Source organism: Triticum dicoccoides, chromosome 6B (genome assembly GCF_002162155.2).
Source record: "Triticum dicoccoides isolate Atlit2015 ecotype Zavitan chromosome 6B, WEW_v2.0, whole genome shotgun sequence".
Classification (NCBI taxonomy): domain Eukaryota; kingdom Viridiplantae; phylum Streptophyta; class Magnoliopsida; order Poales; family Poaceae; genus Triticum; species Triticum dicoccoides.
This window is the reverse complement of record NC_041391.1, coordinates 672,001,114-672,014,026: the sequence shown is the minus strand read 5'-3', so window position 1 is coordinate 672,014,026 and position 12,913 is coordinate 672,001,114. Positions and strand designations below refer to the sequence as shown.

The 12,913-nt window shown below is 45.7% G+C and overlaps 1 pseudogene; it reads left to right on the top strand.

Annotated features, from left to right (window-relative positions):
* Positions 1-5,518: 5,518 nt before the first annotated feature.
* Positions 5,519-6,616, top strand: LOC119321454 (annotated as a pseudogene).
* Positions 6,617-12,913: the final 6,297 nt, after the last annotated feature.

The window sequence follows — 12,913 nt, the reverse complement described above, 5'->3', positions numbered from 1 at the left end:
ACTGGCGGCCTTGGCACGCTACTGTTCTACCTTTATCTCCTGGAGGTCAAGATGGATGTTGACATGCCCAACACTGTTCAGGGTAATTCATTCATTCATGCCCCAGACTTGGCACGCTACTGTTCTACCTTTATCTCCTGTAGGTCGAGGTGGATCGGCAGGATCTACAGGTAAGGCTATTTCTTTTTTCTTCCATTCCGAAGATGGTTGCCATTTATCCATTTCAAGTTAGTAGCTATTCCATTGTATCACAATAGAGAGTAATTTGGTTGCGTGAAAAACATGTAGGTTTCTCATCGGAGCGGAACTCCTTTGCACGGAGTCTCATAAAGCGGACTCATCCCTGAAAGCACTGTGGCAGCACTCAGGTTCAATCATGTGTTGCCCCCTGAAGGTCGGTTGCGTGCTTGATCATTTTTTCACGTCACATATATTCATGCTAGCATTGTGTGGGCCTAACAAAAAAATGTTTGGTTTGCTACAATTTTAGGCTGCTCCTGTGTCCAGCCTTGCCAATCAGGCCGGCCTCGACATGCCGAAGGCGCCGCTGATTGCTCTCCAGGTTCCCCAAGATCATGCAGCAGTTACTTAGCCAGCTACCATTGTGAATGAATGGCAGACTCGCCCCCGGCTGTTTGTAACAAAAACTGGAAGTTTGAAACTCTTGTTGTGTTCATGGTTTGGCGTACCTACCCTGGCGATGTGTACGTGTTCTTGCAAATAAGGTCTAAGGCCCATTTGCATATATTTGATGCTCTTAGATGGACATGAAAACACTTGCTTGTAGATTTGACGCCACTATATTTTAGGTCCATGTTCTAACTGTCAATAATATGGTACTACACTTGGTTTTATCTCCTGTTTTTTAGAGTTCGATGAAAAACTGCCACACCAAAGTTACTTGGTTGCTTCTAGGTGCTATTGTATAGTGGATGATAACTGATTTATAGTCCTGAGATGTTTATTTGTGTTCTCTTCCCAAACATAGCTACTATTTTAATTTTGATTTGGTCGCTATTATGATTGCTTAAGCTTCATCATGTCCCCTTTTCTTTTTAGATAAAGAACATTTAGCTTATTCTTTGTGGTCGTCTAATCTTCCACAACCTCGGCTTGCGCAACCGTGGCAGTGGTCGTCATCTCTTCTTGGTTCAGGTGAGCCCTTGATCTCCCTCCCTCTTTCTCTCACTGAGATGGTCTGCCAAATTTTTAATGTTGATTTAGTGTTCAGATCTCCGGTGGTGTTCTTCTGGCCACCACAATCATGTGGATTTTTGCCCCTATGAGCTGGCCGGATTGATTATTTCAAAATGGTAAGGACTTTTGGCAGTAAAGGGCTTAGTTGGATTGAAAATGTGAAATCTAAGCCCTCTGACTAATCAAATGTTGTCTCTCGACTATGGAGCAAAATTATATGATTTGATCTTTGTTTGTTATCTTGTCACCTTGCTGGACGAAATGGGAACTTCCCCATCTGCTAAATCGAACACATATTGCATTAGCTTCATTGAGTAAGTGCCTTATCGAGCGAAGCAGAGCAGGAGCTTGCTCTTGTCTTGGTGCTATTTTTGGTACTGCTATCGTGTCATGTTTATTTGGTTACGGTCACCATTGATGAACAGTTCAATCTACAGTTTGAAACAAGTTCGGGTCAGAATACTGTTTTTTTTCTTGCATTTGTGGTTCAAAAAGTACTAGTTTGATTAGCTGCAGTTCGTATTTGTACTATATTGAACACATATTAATAAATTAGCTCAACGGAATAAGCGCGTAACCAAGCTAAGGATAGCAGGGGCTTGCAGTTGTCTTGCTGCTATTTTTGGTACTGCGATGGTGTCATGTTCAGTTAGTTACTATCACCATCGATCAACTTGATTCCATCTGCATTTTGAAACTAGTTTGGATCAAGAACACTGATACATGTAGTATTTTTGGTTGAAAAAGCACCAGCATGATAGGGCAGTGGAGTTCTAATTCTTGAGTGACACACTGTGACAGTGTGACCGCATTATGGATTTTTTTAACCTGTTTATCCAATGCCTCTTCACTATTTGATATCTAACCGTGTACTTGTTTTGATGTCCTTCGTAACAGAATTTACCCAGAAACATCCTTTTAGCATGGCAAAATAAATTTCTTTCTACGCTCTCAACTATACATGTAGTGAAAATGATGAACATCTTTGTTCTTGTTGTTGTTGCCTGCAGCACGTGCCACTTGGTCTGGTCCAGGGCAGGGTGATGCATGTGGCGTAGCTGCCCCGCAAGATGGGCCTCGTCAACGAGAGGTGCTGGAAGGAACGGTCATATGGTCATTGTTGTGACTGCGGATGCTCGCCAAGATCACATCGCCCAAAGCATGAATTTCTGGACCTCACCATCTATTCCTTGGTCCAGGCAAGTATGTGGTCTCCTCCTTCCCCTCCCCCCCCCCGCTCTCTCTCTCCTACACGCACACAGACATACACATACGTGCACCCCTAGATTGTCAGTCATCTGAGTCGTGGTCGATTGTGGTTCGGGTCGTCGAGCCAATGATTAGTGTTTGGATCTGTGGTGGCATTCTTGTGTGACTGGCTGATCATCTTTCTTGTTGATGAGACTGGTCCCTTGTATTTTTGTGCTGGGCCCTGTTTTTCACTGCATGCTGCAGGGTTTGGTAATGTCATGCTTAGTTTTGATAGATAGGATCCATCCTTACTTATTTTGCGATTTTGACTTGTTGGTGGCTATAATCAAATAGAAGAAAATGCTTACTTGGTGTAGTGTGGCTGGTGCATAGATAGATAGAACAAGTGCCATCCTTGTGTACTTTGGAGGGAGCCATCATGTGTTGGCAATATTTATGATAAGTCGTGGATGCTTTTGCCCATGAAGAGTGGATATTATTTTGGCTCTGGAACTACCTTTTTTATCAGTCTATTCATGATTAGTCCAGACTATTTTTTGGTTGTATGAAATGTTAACCTGCATTTGCTTAGGTTAGAGCAACATGTGTTTTGTGTTTTTCTATAAACAAACATTTTGTGATTTTTTAGAGCGAATGTCTACTTGGTGTAACAGCCGTCTTAACAAGAGCCTTTCTGGTCAAATTCCACAATCCTTGACATATTTGATCTTGCAGGCGTCAAATTTTTTGTGGCATTGAGCCGTTATACAAGTGCTGAGGCTATTTGCATTTTGTAGAAGCTAGCTTTTGGTTATTTGTTATGTTGCATCGCTCTGCTGTTGGCTGGAATGTTGTGTTGTGAGTGTCATGTCCAAAGCAAAGCAATTTGTCAAGTAGAGAGAATAATTTTTCTGGGTTGGGTTATGATATTCGCCTATAGAGAGGGAGGGTGTATTTTTCTGGGTTTGGTCTATAATTTTTGATTGCTTCATGCTATTATATTATCATTTTTGATTGCCTGGAACGTGCGGTTGTTTCTCAAATGCTGCATCTCTGCTTCATGTTTAATTGATCTCTTCTCTATGTTTGCTCCATAGCCATACACCACTTTTTGAAGTATATGGTCTTATTTGCTATGCTATATATGCAGGTTCTATTTAAAGAGCAGCAGAAGAAAGCTTTTGAGCTTAGGCACATGAATCAAGTGTCAAAGAATCCAGTCGTCCAACACCTCCCTTGGCATGGTGACACCCGCTTTGCATAGCGACCTCCTGTTTAAAGTATTTTTACCCTATGCGTTCTTGTGTGGTGATTCTTAAGGTGCAAGATCCATCATACCTCTGTCTCTTTTGAACTTTGCTATTATTCATTTGATTGGGTGATTCATGCTAGCAAGACTCCTAGCATGATAAATTTAATCGAGTGGTTAAAAACTTTGAGAGCAGGCTAGCTAAAAAGTCAATATTGAATTGAACCAAGCATGCTTTGGTTTTTCCGATGATCACATAAGTGGATTTAGTTCAACTTGTAGTTATGGTATCTTGAGGAGAACATTCCTTGTTTGTTTCCTTGCGATGTAAATTTCTTGTTAGTTTTCTCGAGATCATTTTGCATATTGGGCTGATCTCTACAAGTCAGTCTATTTGCAGTTCTGAAATATTCATACTCTTGTGAAATTGTCTAGTATTCTATGGCTGGATATATGCTTGGTTTTCATGATCTTACTTGTAGGTGATGAGTAAAGCATGTTATCTTTCTAAAATAGCTGCACTTTTTTCAGTTATGTTGGGAGTATGTTCTCATGAATTATGTCCCCGTGTCTAGTTTGCAGTTTCTTTCCATTGAAATGAAGAACCCTCCAGGATTCCTAAGGCTCGCATGCTTGCAAGGTTAATCGGCAGGGGCTATAGGTTATTTTCCATTCCGAAGATGGTTGCCATTTATCCATTTCATCTTAGTAGCGTTGCATGTTCTATTCCATGGTATCACAATAGAGAGAAGTAGTTTGGTTGCGTGAAAAACTTCCAGGTTTCACGCTGAATCAATTGCCAAAGAATCTAGTCGTCAAGCACCTCCCTTGTCATGGCGGTGACACCCGCTTCGACTAGCGACCTCCCATTGAAGGTATTTTTACCTTATATGTTCTTGTGTGGTGTTTCTTAAGGTGCAAAATCCATCATACCGCTGCCTCTTTTGAACTGTGGTATTATTCATTTGATTGGGAGGTTCATGCTAGCAAGACTCCTTGCATGATAAATCTGATCGAGTGGTTCAAAACTTTGAGAGCATGCTAGCTAAATGCCAATATTGAATTGAACCAAGCATGCTTTGGTTTTTGTGATCACATAAGTGGATTTAGTTCAACTTGTAGTTATTGTATCTTGAGGAGAACATTCCTTGTTTGTTTCTTTGCTAGAAAATTTCTTGTTAGTTTTCTTGAGATAATTTTGTATCTGGGGCTGATCTCGAGTCGGTATTCTATGGCTGGATAGATGCTTAGTTCTCAAGATCTTACTTGTAGGTGATGAGTAAAGCATGTTATCTTTCTGGAATAGCTGCATTTTTTCAGCTATGTTAGGAGTATGTTCTCATGAATTATGTCCCTGGTCTCTCCTCCCCCCCTGCGTTCGAGCTGTGGACACAATGTTCTTTGCTCCGGTCATCGAACCGATGTTCTAGTGCTTGTGCTCTGGTGGTGGTTCTGGCCATCGAGTCGATGAGCTAGGTTGAAAAAGTAGACATGTTCAGGCTTAGTGATTTGAATGATCATGAATTTTTGAGTTGCAAGGCCTATTTTCTGTGCTTTTGCCCTTCAGTTTCCTCTCAGTGTATGCACCTGTCTTGGCTGATGATTTTGATTCCACATGCTTGTAACTACTCCCTCCGTCCCATATATTGGATGTAATAAGATCTCGTATTATGGGACGGAGGGAGTAGTTATTATCATGTATTGTCCATCAAACTACCCTTTTAAATTGCCAGTTATTGATGGTTATTAGACTTGAGGGACACAGTCTGTCATGATGAAGTTGTTCTATCAAGAGATATGCATCTTCTGCTGGTATCCTTTGAGCCAGCATCAGCTAGTTTGCATCATTTTAATTTTATTTGTTACATCGGCCTTATAAATATGTATCGTCTATGTCGGTTATGCAGCGGTGTTGAATAAAATGCTGCCGGTGCATGTGCGCAGCTTGATGAATCGTTCGCTGATGATGCTCCATTGCTACTGTCGGGCTTCCACGTGATACCACTTGATGCCAAGACGGTTAGTATAGTTTGCACTGGCAGCATTTATCTTGCCCACTGTTTAACACTAAACAATAGGTCATGCACTTAAAACTGCAGGATGCACCATCAGCAACACGTACACCAGACCTTGCATCTACTCTTGAGGTTAAGGTTTGACCTGGTGTGCTCCTAGTGATGCATCCGGCAATAGAAGATGAGTACTTACCAGTGCTTTATAGTTCTCGTATGAGAAACACCTTCGAGAGAGTGTTGCGGTAGTGGCGAGGGAGTATGTGAGGACTGTGGTGGCACGGTGCAGAGAGTGGCCATGGCAGTAGCCCCTTCTGGTCCTGGTGGACAGAGTGAAATGAAGAACCCTCCAGGATCTCCTGATGCTCCCATGCTTGCAAGGTGAAACGGTGCAGAGAGCTACAGTTTTTTTCCATTCGGAAGATGGTTGTCATTTCGTCTTAGTAGCACTGCCTATGCTATTCCATGGTATCGCAATAGAGAAGTAATTTGGTTGTGTGGACAACTTCCAGGTTTCACACTGGAGCGGAACTCCTTTGCACGGACTCTCAGAGTGCGGCCGCTTCCCTGAAAGCCCTGTGGCAGGACTCAGATTCAATCAATTGCTGTTCCCTGAAGGTCGGTTGTGTTCTTGATCATTTTGCCACGTCACATATATTCACTCTGGCATTGTGTGGGCCTAACAAAAAAATATTTGGCTTGCAACAATTTTAGGCTGCTCCTGTGTTCAGCTTCGCTAATCAGGCCGGCCTCGACATGTCGGAGGCGATGCTGATTGCTCTCCAGGTTGCCCAAGATCATGCATCAGGTACGTGGCTAGCCACCGCTCTGAATGAATTGCAGACTCGCCTCTGGGCTCTGGCTGTTTGTAACAAGATTGAAAGTTTGAAACTCTTGTTGTGTTCAGGGTTTCGCGTACCTCCCCGGCGGCGTGTGCGTGTCGAGCAGGGGTAGGAAGGTCATTTAGCTGCTGGAAGTTTGATCTCCTGTAGGGCGGACGGAGCGAGAAGACTGACCGATGGAGGTTCTGGCGCTGCTTGGTCTTTGAAAGCGCTGATTGTTATAGCCGATGATGCATCATAAAAGTGCCTGTTGGCTGGTTCAAGTGTCGGAGGCCGGTGGAATTGAACCGGTGAACTAGTGTTGATATCCATGCCAATTGCGACGAAGACTCAGGTGGCCGAAAAGAAGCGCTGTGTTCTCCATCTCAGTGTATATTTGGCGTCGTGTTGGGTTCCTCTTGCTACAAGGTTTAGTCTTAGGTTTTGTGAGAAATGCAGTTTAATGATGACCGATATCATAGTGGCTTGTAGTTTTTAGCTCATAAATTTTTTCTGATGTGCCTTGTAGTTTTAGTACATCACATGCTATTCTGATGAATACAATGCCTTGTATTGGTTGTGAATGAATGAATGTGTTCTAAATGGCTTCATCCTTGATTTGCTTGAGCCTAAGAATGTTGATTTGGCCGCCACGTGGGTGCTGTGTACCAAATAAACCGTCTCCTTTTGTGTGTCTGAACTGTTGGAGGCCGGTGATATTGAATCCATGAAATACTGTTGAAATCAACGCGAATTTGCTCCTTGTGTTTAGTTGTTGTCCCCAACGACCATAGACTTTGCAATGAAATGAGAAATACTTCATCAAGGGTGATGTATGCTGGAGACGTCTTTCTTGTTTGTCTTAATATAGATTGGATTGGATTGACCATGTTTTCTGTTTGTTTAACTTACAGGTTCATATGATTTTCCCTTTGTTTCATTTGCTCGTTCATATACGAAAATAAAAAAGAACACGCATTGACAGCGAAAACAACTTGCGTATATGCAAGATCCTTTTGTTTGAGAGACAAGCGGGGTAACTTGCGTCAGCGCTTCTATTCGGGCATCTGTCTTTAAGTGATTTTTTATCTAATCATACAAGGGCGCAACAGAGTTGTTTTCGCCGCGGGGATAAAACAATGGGGATGAAATGCATACTGCGATCCTATAAATGAACACATTCCTGGGGATGCATACGGTGGTCACCAAACTGTTCAAGTTCTGCATGCAAGTAGTACTCCAAAGCAAAGCAAAACTCAACACGCTTGCCACCATGCATACGGCGACCCTATAAATGAACACTACTTTCTAAGGATGCTCATCAGTCAGCCAAAACCCATGTCATTTAATTCCTTTTCTTGTGAAATGTGCGTGTGCATAGGGATGCTCATCAACTAGCTAGGGAGGGCCTGGCTTGCGCCACCTCACCGATCCGTGGCACGACTTTCCCTTTGGCCATGGGACGCGCTTCTGATGCACCCTTCCTTGTTCTCTCCGTCCATGTGGGATGCGTGTGCGACTTAGGACTTTGGACGACGTCGACACGGCAGGAGCAGGAGCAGGAGACGAGCCGATCCTTACGAGAGGATGTTCTTGCTCATATCGGATTGAGATGGTATTGCTTTTGGTGTGTTGTGTTGTTGTACAGATCACGTGGTGGTGGTGGATGGGCCTCATGGCCGGCATGCTCCCTGGCGTCGAGTTCGCGAGGAGGAGAAGGCTCCGGCCGGCGGCGGAGGCGGCGTGCGCCGGCGCACGGCGGCCGGCGTCGCTCGGCGTGTTCTGGCACGACCACGCCCACCTCGGCTCGGCAGGTTTTGCGATGGTAATAACAACTAGTAGAAGCCATGGATTGTCCATCATCCTCCAGTTTGATTGATGCTTGCATGTGGATTACTAATCTAGTAGATTGTTTCATGTGGGTCGATGAAACTGATGATTTGCAGCAGAGGAGCGGCGTGTGCGAGGAGGCGTGGGCGACGCAGCTGGAGAGCATCGCTCGGGAGGCCAAGGAGAGGCTGGATCACAAGCTCAGGAGCCAGAGAGAATCTGTCGTCAAGAGGTACTTCTACAACTATACTTATACTTCCTTCTTACCCTTTCTGAATTCACTTCCTGTTTTGCCAAGATTCAGACCGAATTCAGGCTTCAGAGTCCCCTGTTTGGTTAATCATGAATTAAGATTATAGTACAATATATGGCTGATATATGCATGTGATAGAAACATGTCCCAAAATTGCTTATCTTTGCTATGTGATAGAAACCCTAGCCTCCACCCCGCGCCTGCCTCGTACACCCTCCCCTCCCCTCGCCGCCGCCAGAAGGCGTCACCGGTGATGTCATGCGTGCGGGGAGCGCGACGGCCGCGGCAGACCTGCGTGGTGGCGCAGAAGCTGCGGTGGCGCGGTGTGGCTCGGCGGAGAGAAGGCCAAGATCCTGGACACGTCGGATCTGCCGCGTTGATCGCGTTGGAGCACCGCCTGGCAGGTGGCGCGGTGTGGCAGGTTGCGGCTGACCTTGCAGCACCGCCTGGCCATGGATCTCGTCGGGGCAGCGACGCTCATGGTGCTGCAAAGCGGCGTCCGGCGGGACTCGTTCGTGGTGCTACACCGGCGTCCGACGCGACTTGCTCCGCTCGCAATGCTGCAGTGAAGTGTGTCGCGGCTGCGATGGAGCGCTGCCGGAGGCTGCAATGGAGCGCCACGCAGGGTCGTTCAGCTTCGTCGGGGCTGCATTGAAGCGCTGTCAGAGTTGCATAGAAGTGCGCCGGAGTTGCAATGAGGCGCGCACGGGTCGTTGAAAGCTCGTCGGGGGTTGTAATGGAGCACCGCTGTGATCGCAATGGAGCGCCGCCATGCGTCGTTGCTTCGCCGCGTGGTGCTACCATGGAAGCTGCCGCGCTGAAGCTCTTTTCCCGCGGTCGGCGTTGCCATTTTTTGAGCAGCACCCAGATGGTATCCGGTGCTACCGTGCAGAATCCTCCTTGGATCTGGTGCCTGGATCCTCTGTGGATAATTCTGCAGTTTGTTCTCAGGCTCCTCGTCGACACACTCGATCACAGTCAGGTATCGTCAAAAATAAAGAGTACAATGATGGTACGGTACGTTATGATCCTGTCAAACGTGCTTTTCTTACTAGTGTTGGAGAACCAGTTAATTTGCATGATGCTCTAGGTCATAAAGAATGGAAAGCAACTATGGATAATGAATATGATGCGCTCATGAAAAATAGAACTTGGCACTTAGTACCCTCAAGGAAGGGCATCAATGTCATAGATTGCAAATGGGTCTATAAGATAAAAAGAAAATATGATGGAAGCATAGATAGATACAAGGCTAGGTTAGTTGCCAAAGGGTTTAAACAGAGATTTGGTATTGATTATGAAGATACAATTAGTCCTGTTGTTAAGGCAGCTACCATTCGACTTGTATTGTCTATTGCTATTTCCAGAGGTTGGAGTTTACGACAGTTAGATGTTCAGAACGCGTTTCTTCATGGTGTTCTTGAGGAATAAGTGTTCATGCGGTAGCCACCTGGATATGAGAGTCAAAGCATGCCAAATCATGTCTGTAAGTTGGATAAAGCTCTGTATGGTTTGAAACAGGCCCCAAGAGCTTGGTACTCAAGGTTGAGCATGCAGTTACAACAACTTGGGTTTACACCATGAAAAGCAGATACTTCATTGTTCTTTTATCATAAGGGTAATATCACTATATTTGTACTTGTTTATGTTGATGATATAATTGTTGCAAGTTCAAGTTCAGATGCTACCACTTGTTTGCTTAAAGATCTTAAATTGGAGTTTGCTCTTAAGGATTTGGGAGATCTTCACTATTTCCTTGGCATAGAGGTCAAGCAGGTTAAGGATGGTATTCTTCTTACTCAGGAAAAATATACTACTGACATACTCAGAAGAGTAGGACTGCAACATTGTAAGCCTGTAAGCACACCAATTTCAACTTCTGAGAAACTTACTCTTGAAAGTGGAGAAGCTCTTGGACCAGAGGATGCAACTAATTACACAAGTGTTGTGGGTGCTTTGCAATATTTGACTCTTACACGTCCTGATATTTCTTACTCTGTGAATAAGGTATGTCAGTATTTACATGCACCTAGAACAACTCACTGGACTGCAGTCAAAAGGATTTTAAGGTATCTTAAGTTTTCTGAAGGACTTGGACTTCAAATTACCAAATCTCCATCTCTGCTTGTTACTGCTTACTCTGATGCAGACTGGGCTGGGTGTGCTGATAATAGAAGATCCACAGGTGGTTTTGCTGTGTTTCTGGGAACTAATCTTATATCCTGGAGTGCAAGAAAACAGGCTATTGTCTCACTATCAAGTACAGAGGTTGAATATAAAGCTTTGGCAAATGCAACAGCTGAAGTAATGTGGACGGGGACGTGCTGGCGCACCTCCCCTGCGCGCATCGCTTCCACTGGGCATGCGCCGTGCCTTGGGTCCAGGCCGCCTCCCGCTACCCCTTCTGCCGCGCCACCGTCCGCTCACCGACCACCAGCTTGTCTAGTGTGCGTTCGTGTCTGCCCGGCCGGCGCGGCCGCGTGCGCAGGGCCGGCGGACCAGCTGATCATGGCGCGTCGGTGGAGCCGCGTGGCACAATAGCAGACACCTGCGCATGCATGGGATGCCTTGTGTCGTGGCCGTGCCCCGCCGGCAAGTTGCAGCGCGTGGGGCAGCAGCGCACTGCTATTGCTGCTGCGGGTCGCCGGTGTCGCCTGCGAACCAAGCGTGTGGTGGTGTGCGGGGAGACGTGTCCGGCCATGTCATCGACGCCGGGAGTTGCTCGCTCGGTGGACCGCATCTGGCCGTTGATTTTTTTGTGTTTTCTTTGCTGCCTTTTTTTTAGGATCTTCTTGCTGCTTTCTTTGTGAGCGTTGGGCAATTTACCCCCAAGTTGCGGTTTGCTGTGTGCTGATATCTACTCCATCATTTCCAAAATATAAGACGCTCTTGACTTTACATGATTTTGACGCATGACTTTGATACTAATATATACACATCAACTATATAGATTGAACAAGTATAAATGGCATCATCGTATTTGCCCAATGCAGCTGTAGATGCTCTTACTGCTTGATCCATCAATCAATTAATGGAGTGATGAACCCGAAATTACAGTAGGCTTATGAATCTGAGCAATAATGTATATGAACCGTGCGTGTGTCATTCATGCATCCGCTTTCTCGCTTCTTTTTCTCTCACATAATGAATCTATTCACTAATCTGTCATTTATATGTAATCACTTGGTACACCTTCAGGTAGTGTCCTAGCCAAGACTTATTTTGATACGGTGTGTGGCCGTAGATTAGGCACAACCCACACGCATTGCAACGGTGACTTCAAACCATAGAAGGATGGGTGGTATGCCTTGGTCTCCATATCATAGAACGCGGCTTGTTTGCCATCCTTGGAATAACTTGGGAAGTAGATCCTATTGCCATGCCCAGCTTCTGGTGACACCACAGAGTATGACACTCTGAAATCAACAAACAAGGCCGCGCCGCCAATGTCTTGCACCTCCGTCCAGGCCATCTCCTCCTCGTTGAGCTTGAACACCCGCGGTGGCTGGTCTGCGTTACGCATGAACACGGAGACCAGCTCCCCTCGCAGCTCAACCAGGTAGCAAAACTCTCTCCCCTCATGGTGGTCACCTTCGAGGTCCATCTCCACATGAATCAGGTTAGGCTTCTCCAAGATCGTCCATGTTTCGCTTGCCGGGTCAAATGTGCCAAGGTTGCCCTTTCTCCCGAGGCAATAGAACTTGTCGTGGAACAAGACAGGGTTGTTGTATGCTACTGGGAATGGATCCCCTTCATAGTACTCGAGATGTCGTGCACGTACGCCCAGTCCCCAACGAAGCCTCCATATCGTACGTTTATCAAAGACCACGCCTTTTTTTCCTTCCTTAACTGCACCTTCTCTCTCTCCCTCTCTCCTCGTTCGATTTCGAGTGTGCCACGGCGCCTACTCCGTTTCGTTTCAAAGCCACCGCCGTGGGGATGGACGGCCCCTATACTAGATAGACCCTCATCCATCTTTTTGCCTGCCTCGTCAATTGCAACACCGTGAACCACAATGACCACGACGTCCTTTCATTCAAAATTATTTGCCGCTCCCATCTGCGGCATCATGAAATTTCATCCGAAATTGTATGTCCGCTCCCTCCGGCGCCATCCCGAAAATTTCAAAAGCTCCGGAAGTTTCCAGGGTTCACAAATCCCAAAGAAAATGAAGTGATAAAAAAAAGAAAAGAAAGAGAGACAAGCACAGCGCACCCAACCCCTCATTTTGTTGTCTCTTCCTCTCCTCTCGCTCGCACCCAAGATATCTCACGCGGATCGTGCATCAGACACCGTCGGATACTCGGGGATCCAACGGTAGTCCTCAGCCCTTCCACACTAACCCCGAAACCCTTGCTCT